Raw genomic sequence first — 23,816 nt, 5'->3', positions numbered from 1 at the left:
CTGCTCACTGGCAGAGTTGGTGCCACCAGGCTGGTGTGGCTGCTGGGGCAGGGCAGCATCCGAGCTGTGCAGTCACTGTTTTAACAGGGCACATTGGGTTAAGGTAACCCTGTTAAGGAGAATAAAACATTTGCCATGAACAACCCAAAATTTAATAAAGTAACTCAAGTAAGACTCAAGTCAGACCCCTGCAGAAATAAGGAATTCTATTCGTTGGGGTTAGACTTGTTATCCTATATATTTTGGAAAATGCACTACATAAGCCTAATTTTGCAGTATTTAATCATAAACAGTCTTGGGTAACTAATTAATCTCAGCAAGGATGGCTGGGGGAGTCCTGAGAGAGAGAGGTCTTTCTACATGCTGTTGCCAGGAGATACTTTTCAGAGTCTGTCTTGCTGTACAGACACAGATGGGTATTGTGGGGCAGCATTTGGTGACTGCTTTTGAGTTTGAGGAATTATTTATCACTGTAAGTAGAACACTGGTGTGGGAGATATAGGACTGACTTTTCTGGCTCTAGTTTGTTTTTAAAGCAATAGAACCAATAACTTGAGGAATATATAAAAGCCGTGCCCTTGTTCAAAAGTTTACAGTGCAAGATAACTCTACATTTCCTGAAGCTGCAGTTGGTATGTTCTTGTTTCTTTACCAAGATGCTGTTAAATTGACACTTAATCATCTATGGATTAAAGACCTAGAGGAGTAAAAGTATATGGAGTGTACTGATTATTTACCTTTGTGATTTATTTCTGTGGTATTTCTTAAAATCTACGACATAATGGCCCATGATGTTGTCCTGACCATTGAGAAGAGAACCTTCTCTTCTCAAAGAGTCTGAACCTTTTTATTACTGTGTGACAGGATGTGTGTTCACATCACAGCTTTCAAATATCATGGTAACTGTAATTATTCTTTAGGGCTTTTTCTGTTTTGCTTTGTTTAGGGTTTTGGGGTTTTGTGTTTTTGATTTGGTTTGGGTTTTGGTTTTGGGGTTTTTTGTTTGGTTGGTTTGGTTTTTTGTTGGTGGTGGGTTTTTTTTAAATCTATTTAAGGGAGAGTTTGTTCTACTATATTGGATATATGGACTTGTAGCTGAATATTTGGGGGAAAAAATGAAAAACTAATTAAGAATCACTTATTGCTGTTTGTCATCTTCGTTATGTTTTGGTAACAGGAAGTCTCAGGTTCCAAACTCCATTAAAGTCACAGAGAAATAAAAGGTGGTAAAGGTGTTTGATCCAAAAGCCACAGAAATGGGTCAGCACTGGATCAAACACAGTATGAAAATCTTATTTTTTCCTCTCATGTGAGTAATAATCTTTGCTTGTCTGGATCATGTTTGGTGGGTGTTGGGAAAGAGTAAAACCTGGAACAGTTGTGGGGGACAGGAGAGAAACTGCCTGAGACTGAACCCCAGCAAATTCATGCTGGTGACAGAGGGCAAGTTTACAGCAAAAAAATGAATTAATAATTGTAATCAGCATGAGAAGTTGCTGTTTGCATTTTGGACTTGAAATAGTGGTTCTGTACCCAACAATCTGCTGGCTTTAGCCACTCTGCTGAGTGTAATGAGTTTTAATGCTGCTTTTAAACCTTGCATCCTAAATCCTCCCAAGTTAAGCAACTTTAATACTTCTCCATTCCAGGCAGTTTTACATAAAATATTTTGCACTTCCATAAAGCAGAATTAAGGAATGCCTTGCAACCTAAAACGTTTGAAGATATGTGGAAAAATATTTTGAAATATAATTAATGTCTCTAATTTCTTGCATTTAGTTACAGTTTGCCACGAGATTACATAGCTGAAAATGGGGGAGCAGTAGAAGGGAAAGGTCATGTTTTTTCCATCACATAAAGCTGGTGGCTGTGCCTTGAGGGACAAATGTAAAATAACAGAGCTAGATTCCACGCTTGTCACTTAATATACTATTTTTTAATTATTCAAAGATGGGGAGATGATTCAAATACTCTTTAAAAGACATTCCAAAGGTATGTGAAAGGCAAATGGTCTATGTAAATGTGAATTAATACACAGAAGAAAGACTGTGTATAAAAAGAATTCAACTACCTCTTATTCCTTGGAAATTTATTCTATAGCTTGTTTGTGGTAGAGTTCTTTTAAATCACTGAATTTTTTAATTTACAGTATAATATTTCAATATATTTTTTGCTTATTTTATTAGGTATTGATATGTCACTATTTGTCTTTAGGTATTAAAACCTTGAACAGCTTTCAGAAGAAGCCATAAATAGCTTTATATGTCTTCTCTCTGAAGGCTGACATTTATATAAGTAAGAATATAACCTGCAATTCCATAGGCATTAATAATTGTTATGTTGGAGGACATTTGCCACTCTACAACTACCCTGCCTACCAGGATTTTCTCCACTGTGAATTTACATAATTAGACACATGAAATCTACCCAGTAAGAAGAAATGTGATGAGTTATCAGTCTTATTATCATCTACCACCATTGTTATTGAAGGATATCTCTAGTGTTTTATGCACTGAATAAGATAGTTCCTAAGATAGTTCCTGGAAAAACTGTTGAAACTTAAAAAAAAAAAAAAATCAGCGAAGGTCAGTCACTGCTGTGTTATTTTTTCTCCAGACACTTCACTTAATTGACCTGAGTTTACCTCATATATTTGGGGGGTAACTGGTTGGGATGAGAGCTGACAGTCCACTCTAGAGAAATGTGGTGGGATTATGTATGGTGAGCCAAGAGGAACAGAAAGCATGAAGAGGGAAAAAAAGAAAGAAAAAGTCTTTCACAGAGGAAGGTTTTCAGCCTAAAGCTGCTAAAACAGAGTCACCCCAGGAGTATTTGAAATGGTGTTTGGGGAGCTGGGAGACAAGCCTTTGTTCTGCAGTAAGAAAAGGCTCATGGTATCCTCAATTTAAGGCAGGAGGAATGGAAGGAAAACACTCAAGTGTGCCACTTGAAATGGGAAAACAAGGATGCTGGGAAGAGTGCCAAGAGTCTGAGAGACAAAGTGCACTAAGAGGGGAACAGTATGCACTCTCTTAGAAAATATAAATACCTAAAGAGGGCAGAAACAGGGGTCAATTTTCCTTCAGGTGGGAGAATGGCTTTATTGGAGATGATCAGTGTTATTGGAGAATATTGATTAACTGATTCAGAAGAGAGTAACCAAATGAACTATTTTCTGAAAACTTGAGGAGAGGCACCATGTTTCTCTCTGGAATATAGCACAGTGTGATTAAAAAAAAGGTAATGGGCAGATTTCAGTTCCTGTGTTGCTGATAATAGTAGAAAAAAAGATACAGTTATTTATACTGGTTTGCCTTCTAAGACACAAGCAAAAATAAGGCTGTAAACAAGATGTATCAAATGTTGAAACTGTAGCCATCCCTAGAACTGCAGTATGGAAAATTCAGTGCTCAGATGAAACGGACACATAACTTTACACCCAAAACCAAAACAAAAAAAATCCTTCTGCTGTACCTGCTGATACATCAGAATCTGCTCTGGTGCATTTAGAGAAATAGAAATATTATATACTGTAGCACTTTTTTAACAAAAAAAGCATCCCTTTCTCTATCTGGTAAAGGAGAAGAAGTGCTTGGTAACTGTGCAATCTCTTGAGAGACTGCTGTCTTGCTTGTATGGGAAGCCTGCTATTATAGATAAACTTCTAAAATGGGAAAGTACCGTATAGAAAGAGAATTCAAAATGTATGAGGTTAAATTTGTTCTTGTCAAGCATCTGGCATGCGAGGAGTAACACGACAAGCAAAAGTACTGATGCATCTGACTGTCCAGGAACATCCCTTTAGGGCACAAACACAGCTCTGCATCACATCTGGAGAGAATTCCTCCCAGATCCCTGGAGGGAGAGCGATGGATGGCAGATGGTAGAACTCGACGGCGTGTTTGCTTTCAGCCCTGTGTGTGCCACGTTAAAAGCCACGGCCCAGAAGGAGGGCCAAGGGGACAACTGCTCGTCTGCCACGCTCTGGCTGTGCCACTTCTGGGCTCCACCGAGTCTTGGGCAGGGACAGGGGCAGGATGGTAACCTGGAGAGAGCCGGGCATGGCGGGAAGGAAGTCAAGGAGACTCCAGAGAGGATCGGGGGCTGTCGCTGGCAGCAATACCAGCCAGCCTCAGAAGTGAAGACACTATGTCCTGTACATCCACAGAAATGACTCTTTGGCCTTTGTTAAGCTCAAACCGTGTAAAAGTTGCTGAACTCCACGGGAAAATCAGAGCAGAAGTCTTGCCCTTTATAGACGTAGTGTGTACAAGAGCTTTGTTTTAAAACCATCTTCTGTGTTCTGCTGAGAGAGAGGAGTTTTCCCTGTGTAAGGTTACACCGCCGCAGTTGGGTATTTTCGTGTTCCTGTAGCAACTGCAAGCAGGGATTACCTCAAAGAAACAGCTGGGTGGGGGACAAGCCCTTCCACATGAAATGCATGGCTGATTAAGGGCCAGCTACAGGCCTTGAAATTTCAAATATTAGCTTTGAAATGAACAGGTTTGATTAGTTTGCTTATTGTTGCAGAGTTGCTCAAGTTTCACATTGTCTTTGGGAAGCCAAAACCTTATGAAATTGTGGCTACGGAGTCACAGCAAATGGAATATTTTAATATATGTATATTTTTCAGTTAGGATCTCAGCAAAGATTCAAAAGAAATTAAGACCTTGAGTTCACCAATAACCTTTCTAATATTTGCTGTCTAATTGACTTTGTGAACTGAGATCATCAGAGCCCTCAAAGTTGTCCAAGATGCACCTCTCTTCAGACAGATCCTGTTGCTCCTAATCATTAGCAGGCAGATGGTAGGTGATCAAGATTTCATTATCAAACAACAGTTTTCTTTTGAGGTGAATAGATGACCATCTGTTCCTAACTCTGTACCTAGGGGAGCCTACAACTCTGACTTAGTTAATCACAAAATATAGTAAGAATCTTCTCTTAATTAATTTACATATTGCATTTTATATATATTAGAATTCTACTAGCATTTCCAAAGAGTGGAGGAAAATCGAATTCTCAGGTGGATCTTATGTTAAGGGTGATCATTTTGGGATGTCTAAAGAAAATACTGTTGCCTCTGAGTTCTTCCCATTAAGCTTAGATAACGCCTCTTTTCTACGTCAGGGATAGGATACAAAAAATGAAAAGGCTGTTGATTTTTTCACTTATAAGAGTAATGGATATTTCAGTTTTGAGTTCTGAAACCTTTCCTTCCCTTGGGAGAAACTTTAATTTCACTGATGAAAAGTCTTGTCCGACAGTGAAATTAGTACATCTGATTTAAAGATTCAGAGTACAAATTTCTGCAGTTACAAGTGACTGGTAGAATGTGGTCTATGGAGGAGGGGGGAAAAGTAATGCGTTTTTTGGTTGATTTCTTTTAAAAGAGCTGAAGATTACATAATCAAATCCCCACATATTAATTAAGAATTTTAAATTAAGTGACCACTGTAACCAAAATCAAACTAGGGAGGAAAAAAAAATATATTTCTATAATACTGCATCCGACAACTTTTATAACCTTAAGCAGCTGTGCAGAGGAAATAAGCATTTCCACTGGTGACCAGACAAGCAAGTCTCAGCCATTATAAATTCTCATAAGCAGCAGGTCCGACTCCAAAAACACGATAAGAACAAAGATTCCTCCCAGACAAAAGGTGCCAGCACAGAAAGCCCTGGCTGCCCATGGAGTGCCCAGGCTGGCCCACCAACTGCACCTGAAAGCCAAAGCTCACAGGCTTTCTGTCCTGGGGCACAGGGCTGCTGTCCCCTTTGGTCAGCCCCGCGCTGCAATTGCCGGTCCCCCCTCCCCAAAACCGATACAAATGAAGATTCCTGCCAGGAAAAAGGTGCCACCACAGAGAACTCTGGTTGCCCACGGAGTGCCCAGGCTGGTCCACCAAGTGCACCAGAGAGCCAGTGGTTGCAGGCTTTCTTGGCTGGGGCGAAGGGCTGCTGTACCCTTTGTTCAGCCCTGCGCTGCAAGTGCCAGCCCAACTCCCGAAATTCCATATGGACGAAGATTCCTCCCAGACCAAAGATGCCAGCACAGAAAGCTGTCTCTGTCCATGGAGTGCCAAGTGTGGCCCACACACTTCACAGGAGAGACAGAGGCTAAGGGCTTTCTTTCCTGGGTGGATACGCAGTCGTTTGCTTGTAGCATCTCTGCTCTGGAATTGGCAGTCTGACCAGTTCTGGATTCAAAGGTCCCCTTCGAGTTCCATTGCTTTCTCATTCTTTTTTCTTGGTAGTATTTAGTTAGACACCCACTCCAGCCTTTTATTATTCAGGAGTTTTTAGGAAAGACTTTGAAGCAAATAGAAAAAACCCCTTACTATTTAAATATGCAGCCATAGGGGGAAGCAGGAGATAACTGAGAACATAGCAGGTTCTGTTATGGTGCCTTTATGGGATGACTCAGTTAAAAAAGGCAATGGCAAAGTAGCAAAGGAAAAGAAAGGAAACAGTCATTTTCCCAAGGGACATTCCTAACAGGACAATTGGTAGCAGGTCCTCTTAGCAGTGAGGATGATTCACCATAGAGCAAACTGTCAGGGGAATTAGGGGATACTCCATCCCTCGCTTCCCTCAAAGCCAGGAGGATGGCTTTGCTGGAAGACATTCAACAACACAAAAAAGCAGTTGAAATTCTTCAGCTCTGCTAAACACAGCAGATGATATGTTATAATAACCTATAGTGGCTTTACATTCTGTTCAGTGCCACTCGTCTTTTCTACTGTGAACCAGAAGCTTGTGAAAGCAGGTCTACCTGTCTATCTGTCACAGCCACCTCAGCTCCAGCTCTTTTCCACTCATTCCAATTTCTTTTCCTCACCATGAACTCTTGGTGCTGGAAGGGGAGGATGGCTTGTTCTCTGCTGAGTGTTGTGCCATGCTTTGCTCCTCATTTTCAGACATCTCTCCTTCCAGCTTCTACTCAAGTCTCTTAATTCCTGCCCTAGATCAGCTTTCCCGTGCCTTGTGATCCTCTGTGGTTTTCTCCCATGGTCTTCTTTGCCTTTCATCTGCAGCCACTGATGGATCCTGGTCCAGTCTCCAGGGTGTCGGAGTCAGGACCGTGTCAGCTCAGCTGTGTGCTGAGGCAAGACTGGACTTGTGATCCAAGAATGGATCTGCTGCATCAAACAAGTTCTTGGTTTGGCCCCAGCCCCTTGGGTTTTGCTGCTGGCAGGCTTGGCTTTGAGTGGTGAAGGAAGGTTTCCAGGGCCACAGAGAAGGGGTTTGCAGGCTCCGGAGTGTACGAGTCTGTACATGATAAAGGGATGCATCATCTGACTGAATTTAATTAAGGTCTTTTCTCCTCTATTACTTTCTTCCCCTCTAAGTGACCTTCAGCTGCAAAGCCTGCCTATCATGCCCCCCCCAGCATCTTTGCCACCTCCCTTTTTGCCATTGCAGTGGTAGGGAAAGAACTGACTCTGCCAACAAGCTGCATCAATCCTTCCTTCCAAGAGAAAAACTGAAGGGACGTGAGCAGTTCCCACAAAATTGTACTGGTGGCACTTAAAAGTCTCCAAAACCCCTGAATGGAGAGATTCCCCCTTGTTTTTTAACCTTCTGCCTTTGCTGTCCTCCAAATCTTATTTCAAGCTTTATTAGAGAAATTACAGGTGAATACAACCACGAAAAAGTCTTTTTCTTTGTTCAGGTGTGCTTGATGGGCCCTTCCTCAGTGCTATTCTAATTTGTGTGCTTTCAAATGTGTGCAGGCTCTCTTCCTGCTAAAATCCATGCTTTTGTGCAGAGGGAGCCTTCCCTCCAGTCTCTGTTAGATGGGTAGGAACAGTATGGTCTGGGTGCCCTGGGGTTGTATGGGACATGCTAGTCAAGAGGACCCAGGTGTGGCCAATGTAGACCTGAGGGCCCTAAGGCCCTCACCTGTGGTCTCCACCCACACCTCTGGGCTCAGGAGTGTATTTAAGCTCAACCTCCAGGTTGGCTGGGTTTTTCAGCCTGTGCTGTAGCTGTGGTGGCTCTTCTGTTTGCTCCATAGCTGCTGTTTCTGGATGGACTCGAAACTCCTTTGTGCCACTGCTGAGTTGGAAGGTGCTGATGGAGCAGGAAAGCCTCAAATGCTTCTGGAGAGACCATGGTGGTGAGGGCACTGCCTGTACTGGCTCACCCTGACTTGTCCCCCTGCACTGTGTGGGACCATGGATCATCCAAGGAGCTCTTATCATTCCCAAAATGTCTACCTCTTCCCCCTGCTTCCCCATGGTATGTGCCTCTGAGGTAGGTGGGATGTATTCTGTGATACTTTGCTGTGCAATAGTTTTTGTTGGGGAGGTACCTTGAGCACCTGACCTTTGACTCTGCCCCTAGAGCTCATCATATGAATGTCATGAGGTAACAGGTGTAATACTGTGCAAATATTCTATTTTTTTTCTCTCAAGCAAACAACTTAGGAGATAACACATATTCTTGCAAAGCAGCCTATCACCAGGGAAGTATATGGTGCTGCTGTTACCTGTTTAAAAAACAAAAAGTATTAAGAAAAAGGCTGAATATGCTCCATGAATATTGGCCTTTGAAAGGTTTGGATCTATTTTATTTGCGAGTCTTATTTTTTTTATACACAGGTCTGATCTTGGACCAACCCTTTTAAATATATCTCACCTAAGCTGAGTTTGGCAGCCAGAAATGCTCTCTTCCAAGCCTGTTTTTTGGGTAATTTCTTAGGAATTTGAGAACACAGAGATTGTGCTATCTATGTGGAGGAAAACAGTGCACAGCAGGGATGAGGTATGTAAAAAGAGCTACTCCCCACCAGCCCTTTGGAGAGGCTCATGAGCCCCCCATCTGCAAGATGCTGTCTGTGCCCTTTATGTTTTTTTGTGTGGAGATTGCCAGGCTGCATTTTCCAGGAGAGCAGCAAAGCCAGCCTCCTTTTTGTCTTCCTTTTTTTTTTCTCCTTCCTGCTGCTTAAAACAGGCTGTGAAATAACCCTATGGCTTGGACAAGTTGTTGGTTGCTCAGCATAGCTACATCTCGGGGGGGGTCGATGGTCGGGGGGAGAGTCTGAGCACAGCAAAGTGCTACAAGCTGGGTTTACATCTCAATCTGAGGTGTCCCAAGGCCTGATAGACTGAGGGAAAGCCTTTGCTGTGTTAAAGCACAATGACATTTTGGGCAAGTGTTGGAAAATATGGCTGGGATCGACTTGGAGAAGTTGCCTGGCCCAGTTCCCTGGGGTTGGCTTTGCTGTGATGGGTGGATGCCTGACCTCTTTGCAAGGAGTTGTTGGTAGAGATTTCTCAGTTTCTGTAGTGAATTTGTCCCAGCACTTTAGTGCTGTAAAGAAGTCTCCTCTTGCTGCAATTTCCCCCCATTACTTCTAAATCTCCCCCCAGCTGACATGGAAAGCTGTTTCTTCATGAGAGGAATTTCAAGACGCCTCCGCTGCCGCTCTATTTCCTTCTCTCACCTTCCAGGTCCTGTTTTCCAGACCCTGTTCTTCCCTATAAACCCTTGGTAACCAGTTCCCCAGTTAAGGCTTTGTCATATCCTTGTTTTTCTACCTTCTGAGTGCTGTGGATGGAGGTCTGGCTTTGGGGAGCCCACCCTGTGCTCAAGAAATCATTCTTGCAGTTCTTTTAATCTCCCTCTGCTGCTGTTGTTTTGGACTTTTACACTGCTGAGGGCTTCTTAGGCACTTGCTGTAATGAAAAATATCCAGGAAGCTTTTCCTTTTCTAAGGCTCGAATGGTTTCTGCAGGTCCTTGAGATGTGACCCTATTTGTTAAAACCCAACAAATTTCAAGTGCAGGTTTCACGCAGGTTTCCTCCCCTGAACCCTGTGCTCTGTCTGCTCTCTCCACAGTTCATTACTTTTTAATCTCAACAATTGCTAAGGAAACCTTTCTAAACTTGTCAATTGGCAATACTAAACTTGTCAATTGGCAATGCAACTGCTTTTTAATTTAGTTTTAAAATAGTTTTTGAAATCAGTCTCTGCCTGTGCTATTGATTTGAACTCTTGATTAAGTTGCTGCTTAACAAGCTCTTTGCTGCTTTAAAGCCTTTCTCCAAGGGTCAAAGAATGATATTTAAGGAAGGGAAGGAGTATTGTCCAGTAGTTGTTTTTTAAATGTAGTTTATTAAACTAAGTTTCTTTAAAAGCAATTTTGACTTTTAAAGTGAAATTAAGGCACTTGAATTATAGATATATATACATATATATAGCCTCCATTCAATTTTTGTGGCTGGTTTTCATAATTAATGTACTTTATACATGGTTGTCATCAGATGGTTTCCTGAACTGAGATCCCTTGAAGTGATCAAGCTTGCAGAAACTTAAGAGCCTTGTTCTGTCTGTGGAAAAATTGAGAGGTTTTTTGATGACAGGGTTATGTTTTAGAAAATCTTTAGAACATTGTGCACCTTTCCAACTCTGGGAGGGGATGGTCACTTCTTACTCTGATTGATGTCAGGGGAGCAGATGGCTCAAGTGGGATCTACTGGGAACTCCTCTGCTCTGTGGGTGTCTTTCTGCAAATGCTGGGAGAAGTGTTACGTAGTAACTATGAAATATATCTTCTATATATTTAATAATGTATATGTATATTTAATAATGGTTTTAAACTGATAAAGTTTAGAAGTTCTTGACTAGTGATGAGACACTAGCACAGGCTGTGACCCCAGGTTGTCCCATCCCTGAAAGTGTTCAAGGCCAGGTTGGACTTTGTAGCGGCGGGGTCCTTGTATAACAAGGAATAAGTACGCTCCTCGTGCGGTGGTGTGGACAAAAAGCGTTTATTTCAAAATTCCCGGTCCTTATATCCCTACATACCACGTGACTTTCTTAACCAATCAGTTTACTAACTCTGGGGCATGCTCTCTCGGCTCTGTACCTGGGCACATCCTCTGTGCCTTTAGCCGCGCCTCTACACATCCCCTCTTTTAATTATATTAAGAAGTCACCAAAACAGTATGAACAAGGATGCAAACAATAATGCAAACAACAATTTTAACAGTCAGGACATTATAAACTACCGAGCTTCGCAGTGATCCCGCACATTGCTTTGCTCAGTTTCTTGACTCTAATGTAAACCTTTTTTAAAACCTTCTTATATTCCTATAGGTTAGTGCAACTTGGATGGAAAACTTTATTAACTTAGGGGTCTTATCTTAACTGTGTATAAACTATAACTTTTCTTAATCTGAGGGTTTTTATAACTGGGGAATTCAACTTTATTTAAGAAACAGGGTAATCTTAGCAAACTACAATTTCTTAAAAACGACCTGTGGCTGAGGTAATGTCATTTGTGAGGTGTTTGTTTTTTATTATTTGACCAGTCAAACAACTATTTTCATTCATTCACACATCTCATTCATCGGTGGCCACCGCACACTTGAACACACACGAACACACACACACACATTTCAGAGACTGCTTTGCACCACATTGGTCATTTCCTAATGTAAACTTGAAACATAACTCTTTTCAAACTTCTGCGTTACTCTGGTTCCGGCTGCTGTGGTCACATATGTGAATAGGGTTTTACACACTCAGAAGAAATCTGCTTGAGTTCTTTTTTCTATATCTGCATAGGCATAGCTTTCTCTCCATGGCATAAAATCTAGGAATCTCGTCCGTTGTCCTGAAATCAAATCTTACTATGATTTTACAGGTTACACCAGTTCTCCCCCTTTTTGTTTAAACTTAGCATGTGTTTCAAAATGTGATTTTACTTTTGCTGTGTTATGGTTTGGTGTGAAATGTTCGTGACATGAGAATTTTCCTATCTGATAGGAAGTAGCTGCTTATTATTAATGTTAATCCATTTTAGTGTATCAATGCTGCTAAGCAACTAACTTGTGTTTTACACCTTTGTGTTTTGTCTAGTGGATGTAGTGGCAGTTATATTTTGTGGATGTATGTCTATTTGCATGTACATTTTCAATATGTCCAATTCAGATATGTATATATCTGTTTGCTAGATCTCACCTGCTATTAACCAGCTAGGGTTAGCTTTCTGACACGGCATTAGTATGATTTCCCGACAGTGGGGGTATACTTTGATGATGCAGTTTTTATTAATTGTTACTTTGAATGGTCTCTTAGAGAACCTGTATTCTGATGTAGTGAATGAGACAACTGCTTGCCTTAAAACTCTGGGTATAGTGTTAAACATTGCTACTTTAGCAACTTCTTAGTTTCTGTCAGTTATTGTCTGTGGCGTGTCAGGATGTGATTTTGTGTGCACTTGTATAGAATCATACCTTTTGTAACTCACAGGAACCAAACAGAACGCATTTCAAACAACCGGTAAGGGTTAACAATATCTCAAGGAAATTAACTTTCAAGACAGGATATCAACCTTATAGCATAATAAACACAATCATAACATCAGAGTATTGTTCACAATTTTCCAAGGTAATACGAATGACAATCAGTTCCAGAACTATACAGAAGCTTGGTTCATGGCTGTAGTTTTCTTACTGATCAGTGGTAGGATTTATTCAAGTCCCTGCAGCATTTTGTGTTTTTCTAGATGCATGTGTGAAGGCCCTGAGGCCTTTCACTGGTTCAGTTTTGCATCTGGTTCAGTTTTACCTCTAAAGGTAAATTGCTGATTTCTGCCACAATCTGTGCTTAAGGAGATGAATCAAAATATTACCACTAAAACTTGCCAGGGCATCTTAAGATCCAGAGTCCTCAGCTGTCATCCTATCCAAATTGTCTTTCAAAGCTGGAATGTTGGTAAAGGCAGGATCTCCTCCGTCTAGTTTTCTCAGTCGTGCTCTGCCCTAAATGACAAGCTTGCAAATCTCTCATTAGCAACTTACACAGATTTAGTTGGTGGTATGACAGAAAAAGTTGTTCTAGAACCAACAGTGGGCTTCTCTCAGTTTGATCCCACTGAAACAAACTGCAATGCTTCATACCTGCTGGAAACAAAAACTAGGCAGATTTGCCTTTCAGAATCTCTGTTGTTCTGTTTGCTTTTTATCACCTTGGTATAATTCTCTAATGCTTGGTTTGCCTCTGCAGCTAGCGATTTGTCAGACTTTAAGTTGGAGTTCTCCCTTAGCAACACAAAGAGAGGGTATAGGTCCCCTATGGTTATGGTTAAAACAGGTTTTGAGCAATTGGTAGTTCTCTGAGGCTTCTGCAACTCGTGTAAATATAAATGTTTTTTACCTCGAGCTGTGTCACCTGTGTAGAGTCTTTTTGCTGTGTTCTCCTGTCTCGGGCAAGTCCAGAGTTGCAGTTGTTGGATTCTTCCTGAAACAACCTGAAGATCTGTACCTTGGGCAGTTTTGGTTACAGTAGCAGGAACAAATAGCAGTTCATTTCTAGTGACCGTGGTTATTAATGTGTCCTCTGCATAATGATGTGTTATGGCTGTTTGATACTTTATCAAGGTATTTTGCATCCCCTGAGGAAGGGCAGCCCAGCAGTGACTTTGCATAGATTGTGCACTGTTTAAAATCGTGATGGAAAAGAAGGGTTTCTGGGCATCCTCAGGGTGAAGGAGTATGGTAAAGGAATGTTTTTTTGAATCAGTTACCACTCGTGACCAATTTGCTAGAAGCCTTTAGGTAGGGGCAGTCCGATCTGCAAGGCTTCTGCATGTTTTTTGACTGCGTGTTCTGCTGTTAACCTTGGCAATGTTTTCCACTTGTCACCTTTCTTTGGGGTACAGGGTGCACGGGTACTTTGGGGGCTGGTTATTGGTATATTGTGGCTTGCCTTAATTTGTTTCCTTTCTTGCACATGAAAAGTAGTACCACAAAGGATTACAGCAAGCAGGGCTCCTACAAGCAGTATAATGCTTGCAGCATATCTTTTGCCTTGCTTATGGCACCCTTGGTACAACTCAGTCATTTCTCTGCTGTTAGGGTGTTTATGGAATGTTGCTGTTAGGGGCTTCCAAGGACAACTTTCCTGAAAGTGACCTATTTCTTCACAACTAAAACAACTGGCTGTGTGTCTGACTTCCTTCTGTACTCTTATCTGTGCATCTAAAGCTGCAACTAAAGAGGCAGGTAGCTGCTTCTCAGAGCTAGCTCTTTGGTAGGGCTGTACCAGCTCAATAAAGTCACAGTTCTCCCTTGCAGGAGGGCTCTGCAAAGCTCTTTCACTGCTTGCATTTTCTCTTTCAAAAGCCAAATGCTCGTACAGCATCTCTCTGGCTTCATTGTATTCAATTTGCTTGTTTAAAGCAGACTGTAACTGGTCCAAGCATCTTAAATTTAACTCAGTATAACTTTGCAACCCTTTAATGGGGGACAGATAATTATCTTGATCTGCAGTGAAAATGCTTTCCATAGCTTTTAGGGCTCGCCTGGCTATCTCTCTATGGTACTTTGATTGTAATTTTAAATTGTCATTTGTTTCCCCGTTTAGTTGGTGTGCCATAATGCTCGCCTGGGGGTGTTTAATATGAACAGAGCAAAATTTCTGAAAATCAGTTAACCAGACTGTATATTGGGTGTCACTGAGAACTAATTTTACCAATTCTTCCCAGTCATATGTGGTGAAAGGATAGGTGTAATTCAATGCCTCCAAATATTCGAAAAATTTGGTTAAAGACAGACCAGAACCTCTTATCAATTGCCTCAGGTTCTCTGTGGCCCTACGCAGGGCTTGACTGAGGGGGCTGGCTTTGGCTAATATCGTCTGGGCATGCCTGATTAACATTCAGGCTTTCCATTCGAATTGCCTTGTCTATACATTGTTCCCACATGTTAGCTGATTGCTCTTTATCTGCCCCTTTGTTCCCTCCCGTTGGAACCATGTTTTGTTCTTTCTCTCCCTCTTTCTCCCCCTCCCCCCATCCGTCCCAGTTCTCCCTCCTTGTAGTCCCGGGGTAACCGGTTCCCTGTGGGGGGATGGTGGGTGGTACAGGGGGCGAGTAGGGGGCGGGGTTGCCTCCCTCCTCGTGTCTGTGGGTGAGACGGGGCTGCGCCTGGGCCGGAAGAGAAAGTTCGGGGCTTGGGCCGTGTGGTGGGGAACATGGCTGCGGCCACACGGGGCCACGTGGTCGCTGGTCATCCACAGCGAAATGGGGTAGGCACGCTGAATTACCCCCCCCATCGCTGTAACAGGATTGCTTGCTGCGGTTCCATGGGCCAGGAACTTCCATGGCAATTCTGTCCCTTCCCAGCGACTGTGTTCTCCCGGCTCCTGTCCCCGTCCCTCCCCGGTATGTTTCCTGAGTTTCTGTTACTATGTTGTGTTGTGCTGCTATCAGCAGTGTGTGCAGGGGGTTGGGGGTGTGGGTTTTTTGTTCTTCCCTGTGTGCCTTGCGCAGGCAGAGTGTATCACCGAGTAAACTGCTTTTATGTTGCAAAAACTGGCAAAAGTTTGTGTCTGTGTTTCGTTTCAATGTATCATGAGGTTTCTATGGAAACAAGTGTCTGTGTTTACCTTATCTACGAGCGGCTGGGAGCACACGTGTTCTGAGTCTTTTTGTGTAGCAGTTTGGGTACCCTGCAGTCTTTTCTCTGCATTTTTTTTTTTCTCGGCGTCTCTGCGGGGGTCCGGGCTTGATTCGGCTGTGGCGCGGGGGTGGCGCGGCGCTGCTCCAACGGCGTGGGGGTCGGCGGCGGTAGCGACTCGGCGTGGGGCAGGATCGGCGGGCGCAGGCGTCCGCGGCGTGGGCGCTGGCTTCTGCGATGAACGTTGGCAGGCGGGGGGTGGTTGGATCCTTGGGGTGGGCTGCAGCGGCGGCGGCGGCGGCTCTGCGCGGGACGTCCTCGGCGCGTGTGGCTCGGTGGGCGCTGCGTGGCGCGGGGCCGGCGGGCGGTCCTAGCGCCGGTCCGGCGGCAACAGGCGGCGAAAAGCGGCAAAAAGTTCTTTGGGGTTTCCGCGGTTTCTGAAAAGTTTTTCCTCTGCTTGGAGGGTCTACACTGTCGTCACAGACAGGCAGGGGTCGGCAGGAGGTAGCGGCCAGCCTCCTCCGATGCGCAGGACTCAGCAGGGGCTCCGATAGGGTCGCGGCGCAGTTCTGCTTTTTCCACGTGGCTTTTAAGCGCAGCGCAGGTTTGGCAGGGGCAGCGGCACTCTCGGCGCGGGTCCCTGCCGCGGCGCGGTGGGGTGGCCAGCACACGTGCTTGGCTCGGCCGTTTCCCCGGTACTTTCAAACTACGGCTTTTTTTGTTGCTAAAGTCTACAGGCACTAGGTGCCAGGCCAGCGGTGGAGCGGCACGGAGCTTTGCGCTTTCCGCTAAGCAGAAAGGCAATGCGGGGGTCATGCGGTGGGTTTGGGATGGTACAGGCAGTAGCGGCAGAGCCGCTTTTGCGCACGTGGTCTGGCCGTGGCTCTCGGCAGCGGCAAACCGCTTTTACCCTGTGACCGATGCACGGGGGACCAACAGGCTTTTCCCTGACGATCCTAAGGTGCTCCGCAGTTCGGGTCTCCGAGCTGCAGGCACCTGGCGCTCAGGGAGCAGTCTTAGGCGTGCGGAATGCCTTTCAGCTGGACTCACCGCTTTGGTGTTGCGTTGGACCCTCTCCGCTCTCTCCGGTTGCCTGCTCTGACCTTTTGGCTTCTTCTTCTTCAACTTCTTTCTTCTCTTCTTCTCCTGTGCACTAATTCTAATATTTTTCGAGCTCGCTAAAGTATCTTCCCGTTTCTCAGACACCACTGAGACCACAGATTATTGACGTCAAAGTTTTTTGTGGTAAAGGCTCCCGTCTCTGCAAAATCAAGACGATACCGGAACCACCAGCTAATTTCTTGATACAAGACAGATATAATTGCTTAATATAAGCTAAAATGTCCCGTTCGGGCTCCATATGTAGCGGCAGGGTCCTTGTATAACAAGGAATAAGTACGCTCCTCGTGCGGTGGTGTGGACAAAAAGCGTTTATTTCAAAATTCCCGGTCCTTATGTCCCTACATACCACGTGACTTTCTTAACCAATCAGTTTACTAACTCTGGGGCATGCTCTCTCGGCTCTGTACCTGGGCACATCCTCTGTGCCTTTAGCCACGCCTCTACAGGACTTCAGCAAAGCCTTTGACACCGTCTCCCACAGCATATTCCTGAAAAAGCTGGCAGCCCATGGCTTGGACGGGGCACTCTGTGCTGGGTTAGGAACTGGCTGGAGGGCCGGGCCCAGAGGGTGGTGGTGAATGGTGCTGCATCCAGCTGGTGGTGTCCCCCAGGGATTGATCTTCGTTCTGGCGTTTGGTATCTCTGCAAACAAATCCATTCCCCTGTGCTTGAGTTGTAATTATCTTTCATTACATAATCACAGCTGCTTTTCCCAAAGAACTCCAGCCAGTTATTTGTCGGAGTGAATGCTGGTCAATTAAGCACCTAGCAGTTATTGTTTTGTTTAATCCTTATTGTTCTTTATAAAGCACATTAAGGTGTCAAAATATTTAAACTAAGGGTTGAATAACATGTAATAAAGACTGATGAATGCTGGATGAGTGTTTCTACATGTCTCATCCTGAGGCCCTGGTTATGTCAGGAAAACAAAGTAAAAAATAATATATTATCCATGTGAGATGTTTTTTATGGAAATCTGGAAGATTTTCTTGTATTCTTTTGGCTAAATTTTCCTTTGCTCCTTCCCTGGTGACAGACAGAAAGACTGATCTCTGGTGGCAAAGCTTCTGGCTTGTTTACAATAGTCCTGCAGTTTTCTGTTCACACAAAGTGTGTTTCAACATGTGCAGTCCTGTCTTACTTTGAACCTGATCATGTCTTTATCAATTGAACTGCTAAATGATGCACTCTTGGCCAGACAGTTGCAACAGTTACTCAGTGTTGGGATCAGGAACTCAAAATGCTCTTTGTGTGAAAACACATATGCATTCAGCATGGAGAGTGGGTAGTGATCAACTGGGCAGCAAGGACATACCGTACACACTAATTCTGTTCCAATAAAACATCATCTCTTTAAGTGCACAGGTAAAAATATACCTTCAAAACCCTCCTCCTTCTCCCTCCCAGCCACTTCACTGATGGTCAAACTCAGCTCAAGCACCACTGAGTTTAGCCCTAAACAAACAAAATGTGCTGTTGGTGAACATCATGAATTAGAGACTGAAATGAGAACATAGAATTCAGTAATTTCCCCACAAAACTTCTGGTTTATCACATTTGCAGGTTCTGAAATAGATGCAATAGTCCTATAAAACATAGCTGACACCTTTCCCAGGCCTAGCTTTGGGTCCCTGACATAATGCACTTGGACCTAGAAAAGGATTGTTTAAAAGAGAATTCGATAGGAAAGTGTCACAGTGTGGCTTTCTCCTTTGGCAATCCCCAGTTTTCCATCAAGTTCTGCAGGCATCACAAGACTTCCTTCAGCACTCCTCCCTGAGGTGGTCTCTGCAAACTCAAGGTAAGAAAAATTACAATTCTTCCTGAGTCTAAGAATTTTTTGGCAACTAGAACTGTTTCACTGTTCTTCATTAATCTTTTTTTTGGTGTTTATTTCTTACTGTCATGGTTTGAGATAGCCCCAAAATCCAATTCCCTAGCTCCATTCCCCCTCCCACATCTCAACCCAATGTGAGATGGGTTTTTCCAGACAAAACACAACCAGACTCAGAATGGGGGAAAGGGAATATATTACAATGACTGTACAAATAAATATTATAACACATTATACACACGATCACAACTATCTCTACCATGACATATAGTATTTACAATGGATCAGATCTCTTCTCCCCTCCAAATAAAAGTCCAGGAGGGAAAGAAGGAGTGTTGTAGTGGTTTGGATTTTGTTTTCCCCCAGAGGCTAAGAAAAGTGGTAGACCCCAAGGGGTGGAAACCCCTGGAAGTTTTGAAGTTCTGTCCAACAGGCACTCCTGCAAGAAATGTAAACATACCACAACCAGACCGGAAGAGACAAGTTGTAGTTTGGGTTGTTAGAAGGAGTAGCCATGTTGTAGAGCCACGAGGAAGGGGCTCTGAGCTCCACAGGGGGGCTTTGGCCCCCAGCCCCGGGCTGGGGGAGCTGCAGGGACCTGGAACAGCATAAAGCTGGGCTAGGTGCCTGTAGTTATGTCGGGAGATGTTTTCTCCATCGTGGGCAGCGACCGGAGAAAAAGCAGCAGCCGGCACTGACCAGAGAAACGGTGGCAGAGAGCCAGAAGAGATAAGACGGAGCAACAGAGACATGCAGCACCAGAGAAAGAACTCCTGGAAGGAGAACCGAGGAAAAGAGAGTCAGCAGCAGAGTTACAGAGTTCTTGGGGGTAAGAACTGATTCCAGACCCCCCAAACTCCTTTGAGACCCCTCTTGGAAAGGAGGGACATGGACTCCTATTTTGGAGAGCAGTTTTGGACATGCAGCACCAGAGAGAGAGAGAGGAGCCGAGAAGCTCAGTCGTCCTGAGAGCTGAGCCAGGACGGTGTGGGAGGTTGGCCTTGGGGGCCCTCCCTTGCTGCAAGCTACAAAGAAGCTCGCAGCCTGAGACAGGGCACAGAGGCCCTGCAAGGAGCTTGAGTCTCCTGGAGATACCAGACCGTCACGAAGACCCCTTGTGTCTCGTGATACGACGTGGTGAAACGACCTTGTCTGGGGTGACGAAGCCCATGGGAGACCCCTCGGTTGGTGGTGACAGGGCCGAGGGAGCTTGGATACTTCCCTCGTGAGTGCTGGCAGAGATCCAGCAACAGCTGCATGCATGAGAGAGAGAGATAGACTGCTACTCTGAAGAAGCTGCTGCCCTGAGAGACTGGAAGGGATCTGTCCTTCTTTCCCTCCTGGACTTTTATTTGGAGGGGAGAAGAGATCTGATCCATTGTAAATACTTATGTCATGGTAGAGATAGTTGTGATCGTGTGTATAATGTGTTATAATATTTATTTGTACAGTCATTGTAATATATTCCCTTTCCCCCATTCTGAGTCTGGTTGTGTTTTGTCTGGAAAAACCCATCTCACATTGGGTTGAGATGTGGGAGGGGGAATGGAGCTAGGGAATTGGATTTTGGGGCTATCTCAAACCATGACACTTACCAGAAGGGAGACTGTCCTTTTTCTATTATTTTAAGGCTATAAATATATGGTTCATGAAATTTATGGTAATATCTTTATATCTTTTATGAAAAAACCACAAATCCAAATGGCATAGAATTGGTAATTACAGAAAGCTCTACCTTACAATAGTTATAGCATTCTGCTAGTCACCCATTTATGTAAAGCACATAAATGACCCACAAAAAGGATGTTTCTGTGCATTTAACTTGAAAAGATGTTATTCGATAAAAATGTCCTTAATTTACTGGCATTATGTCATATAACTCTTTTCATTTTGCTTTGCTCCTCATTTAAAAAAGAAGAGATGAATTCGGAGAAATCTGCTGTTCACATAAAGATGGATTCCTGCCAAAATTTGTTGTTTGGTTCACAACCTTCCTTGAGATAACTGAGCTCTTTATTTTGCTAGTCTTATGCCTTCTTTGAGATATTTTATTGAAATTTCAAAACAAGCAAAGAAACAGGGAATCCATTTCAGATGGATTGCTGTAGGGAAAGTGAGACTAATTTCCATTTCGAAGTAAAAATCGTAATCGTGTTCAAAGTTAAGGCTCATGCACGAGAAAAGACAACGAAAATTTATGAAAAGATGATGCCTGTGATTGCACTTTTCATTAAAACTTTGGATGGAAGTTGGGCTGAACATACATGGGAAGAGGACTATGAAGACTCTTCATTAATGGTACAAAATTTAGAGGCCTGGCTGAGGACATAGTGCACTAGGGTGACTCTACAGTAGAAGACAAGGGCAGATGGAGTGCCAAGAGTGGCCCACACACTGCACAGGAGAGACAGAGGGTAAGGGCTTTGTTTCCTAAGTGGAAAGGCAGTTCTTTGCTTCAAGAAGCAGTGCATAGGAGTTGGCACTCCATGGACATGGAGGAATTCTTGTGCTGTCACCTTTTCTCTGAGAGGAATCTTCGTCCCTATGCAATTTTGGCAGTCAGACTGCCAAGGGTGGCTCACGCAGTGCACAGGAGAGACAGAGGGTTAGGGTTTTCTTTCCTGGATGGAAAAGCAATCGTTCGCATGCAGGAGCCCTGAGCTGGAATTGGCAGTATGATTCCAAAAATTGCATATGGACAAAGATTCCTCCCAGAGAAAAGGTGTCAGCACAGAAAGCTCTCTGTGTCCATGGAGTGCCAAGAGTGGCCCACACACTGCACAGGAGAGACAGAGAGTAAGGCCTTTCTTTCCTTTGGTGGAAACGCAGTTGTTCCCTTGCAGGAGCCCTGAGCTGGAATTGGCAGTCTGACTACCAAAATTACATATGGACGAAGATTCCTCCCAGAGAAAAGGTGCCACCACAAGAATCTCTCTGTGTCCATTAAGTGCCAAGAGTGGCCCACACACTGTACAGGAGAGATGGAGGGTAAGGGTTTTCTTTCCTCCGTTGAAAGGCAGTTGTTCTCTTGCAGGAACCCTGAACTGGAATTGGCAGTCTGACTGCCAAAATTGTACAAGGATGAAGATTCTGCCCAGATAAAACTTGACAGCACAAGAAACTCTCTGTGTCCATTAAGTGCCAAGAGTGGCCCACACAATGCATGGGAGAGATGGAGGGTAAGGGCTTTGTTTCCCTTGTGGAAAGGCAGTTGTTCTCTTGCAGGAGCCCTGAGCTGGAATTGGCAGTCTGATTCCCAAAATTGCATACGGATGAAGATTCCTTCCAGACAAAAGGTGCCAGTACGGAAAGCTCTCTGTGTCCATGCAGTGCCAAGAGTGGCCCACACACTGCACAGGAGAGACAGAGGCTAAGGGCTTTCTTTCCTTGCTGAAAAGGCAGCTGTTCTCTTGCAGGAGCCCTGAGCTGGAATTGGCAGTCTGACTACTAAAATTGCATACAGACGAAGATTCCTCCCAGATAAAAAGTGACAGCACAAGAGTCTATCTGTGCCCATTAAATGCCAAGAGTGGCCCACACACTGCACAGGAGAGATGGAGGGTAAGGGTTTTCTTTCCTGGGAGGAAAGGCAGCGATTCGCTTGCAGGAACAATGCACTAGAATTGACCGTCTGATTCCAAAAATTGCATACGGACAAAGATTCCTCCCAGACAAAGGTACCAGCACAAAAAGCTGTCTGTGTCCATAGAGTGCCAAGAGTGGCCCACACACTGCACAGGAGAGACGGAGGGTAAGGCCTTTGTTTCCTGGGTGGAAACGCAGTCGTTCGCATGCAGGAACAGTGCACTGGAATTGGCAGTATGACTGCCAAAATTGCATACGGACGAAGATTCCTCCCAGACAAAAGATGCCAGCAGAAGAATGTCTCTGTGCCCATGGAGTGCCAAGAGTGGCCCACACTCTTGGAGGGAGATGGAGGGTAAGAGCTTTGTTTCCTTTGGTGGAAATGCAGTTGTTCTCTTGCAGGAACACAGGAACAATGCACTCGAATTGACAGTCTGATTCCAAAAATTGCATACGGACGAAGATTCCTTCCAGATAAAAGGTGCCAGCACAGAAAACTTTCTGTGTCCATGGAGTGCCAAGAGTTGCCCACACACTGAACAGGAGAGACAGTGCCTGGTAAAGGGGTAGAGCCCCAGCCAACCCTTCCCTCTGTGCCCTGCCGATCTCTGCAGCTGGAAAAGGACAAGAGAAGAGTGGCCCAGTACCTGCGCCAGGCCCTGCCGTACCTGGAGAGCCCACAGGAGCCCCTGCGAGAGGCGGCCGTCAGGTTCATGGGTGAGCCACAAGGTCCCTCCCCGCCCCGCTGCAGCTCGGCCCCAGCCCCGGCTGCTGCAGCGGCAGCAGGATGCGGCCCAGGGATGTGCTGGGGAGCCCCGAGTGCCCTGGTGGCTGCTGCCGCCCTGTGCCAGCCCAGCCCTGGGGAGTCCCGAGGCGGGAAGGCCCCGGGCTCAGCCCTACCAGGGCAGGAGGGTGCGTGGCCGGGCCGGCAGCGCCGCAGTGGGGGAGCTGTGCCGCTGGGGCCCTGACAGCATCTGTGTTCCCAGGGATGGCCGGGAGGTACCTGAAGGGACAGCCTGAAGAGCTGCAGATCATCATTGACGGTGAGTGAGGGCAGTGGGGCTGGTGAGGGGAGCACAGAGCCCGGGGCAGGGAGCTGCAATCCTGCCCCGGCTGTGGAGGGCTCTGCTCCGTGCACGGATGAGGAACGGCTTGGGCAGAACAGAGAGAGGTTTCAGGGGCATGGCGAGTATTGGTGGCCAGCACCTCTTGGGTCCTGCTCCCTCCTGGCCACGGCAAGAGCTGGGTGGGATGGTCCTGGCAGGAGGAGCTTCTTGGCTCGCCAGAGATCTGCTCTCTGACCTTGGCTATGTTATTTCCTCTTCCAGTTATTGAAGGCATGACTTCTGACAGCGCTGCTGTCAAAAGCCTGACACTTCAAACCTAGGAAATCCTTAGAGCTGTCCAGAGGCCTCAGTCTTCTCCAGGTGCCAGTAGTTTGAACATCAGCTCCAGAATGTGCAGAATAGGGAGGCTCCTCTGTGGGGCAACTCCTGGAGGTCAACGGAGAACTGATCTTGGGAACCCTGTCTGATGGGACCACCTGAGCCTGCGCGACACACCCCTCTCTGCAACAAGTTCCTGTTCCCCGAGCTTGAGACTATGAAATTCCTCTTAGCATACACAGAGGCTCAGGAGTTTTTTTTGGTGCCCGGTGTCCACAGGGCATCTGGGAAGAGGGGAAAAAGGGCCCTTGTGTTCAGCAACACTTGCCCAAAGGTGCAGTGGGGAAGGGAAAGTGCCCAAAAGGCCCTTGGCCTTGGGGGGTTCTGCTGGAACCTCGACACTTGCAGCAGAGTGGATGGGCAGAGCCTGGAGCTGTGGGGATCCCTGAGAAGCTGGTCCTGGGAGGCGGCCACAA

At 45.1% G+C, this 23,816-nt stretch overlaps 1 long non-coding RNA gene across 1 annotated transcript; it reads left to right on the top strand.

Annotated features, from left to right (window-relative positions):
• Positions 1-8,023: 8,023 nt before the first annotated feature.
• Positions 8,024-22,263, top strand: LOC116789442. Its single transcript, XR_004358030.1, has 3 exons — positions 8,024-8,259; positions 18,275-18,337; positions 22,168-22,263. It is a non-coding gene; the product is annotated as an uncharacterized LOC116789442 (long non-coding RNA).
• The last annotated feature ends 1,553 nt before the right edge of the window (positions 22,264-23,816 follow it).

This window comes from Chiroxiphia lanceolata, chromosome 7 (genome assembly GCF_009829145.1).
Source record: "Chiroxiphia lanceolata isolate bChiLan1 chromosome 7, bChiLan1.pri, whole genome shotgun sequence".
NCBI lineage: Eukaryota > Metazoa > Chordata > Aves > Passeriformes > Pipridae > Chiroxiphia > Chiroxiphia lanceolata.
The sequence above is the reverse complement of the archived record's forward strand: the minus strand, read 5'-3'. Positions and strand labels throughout refer to the sequence as shown.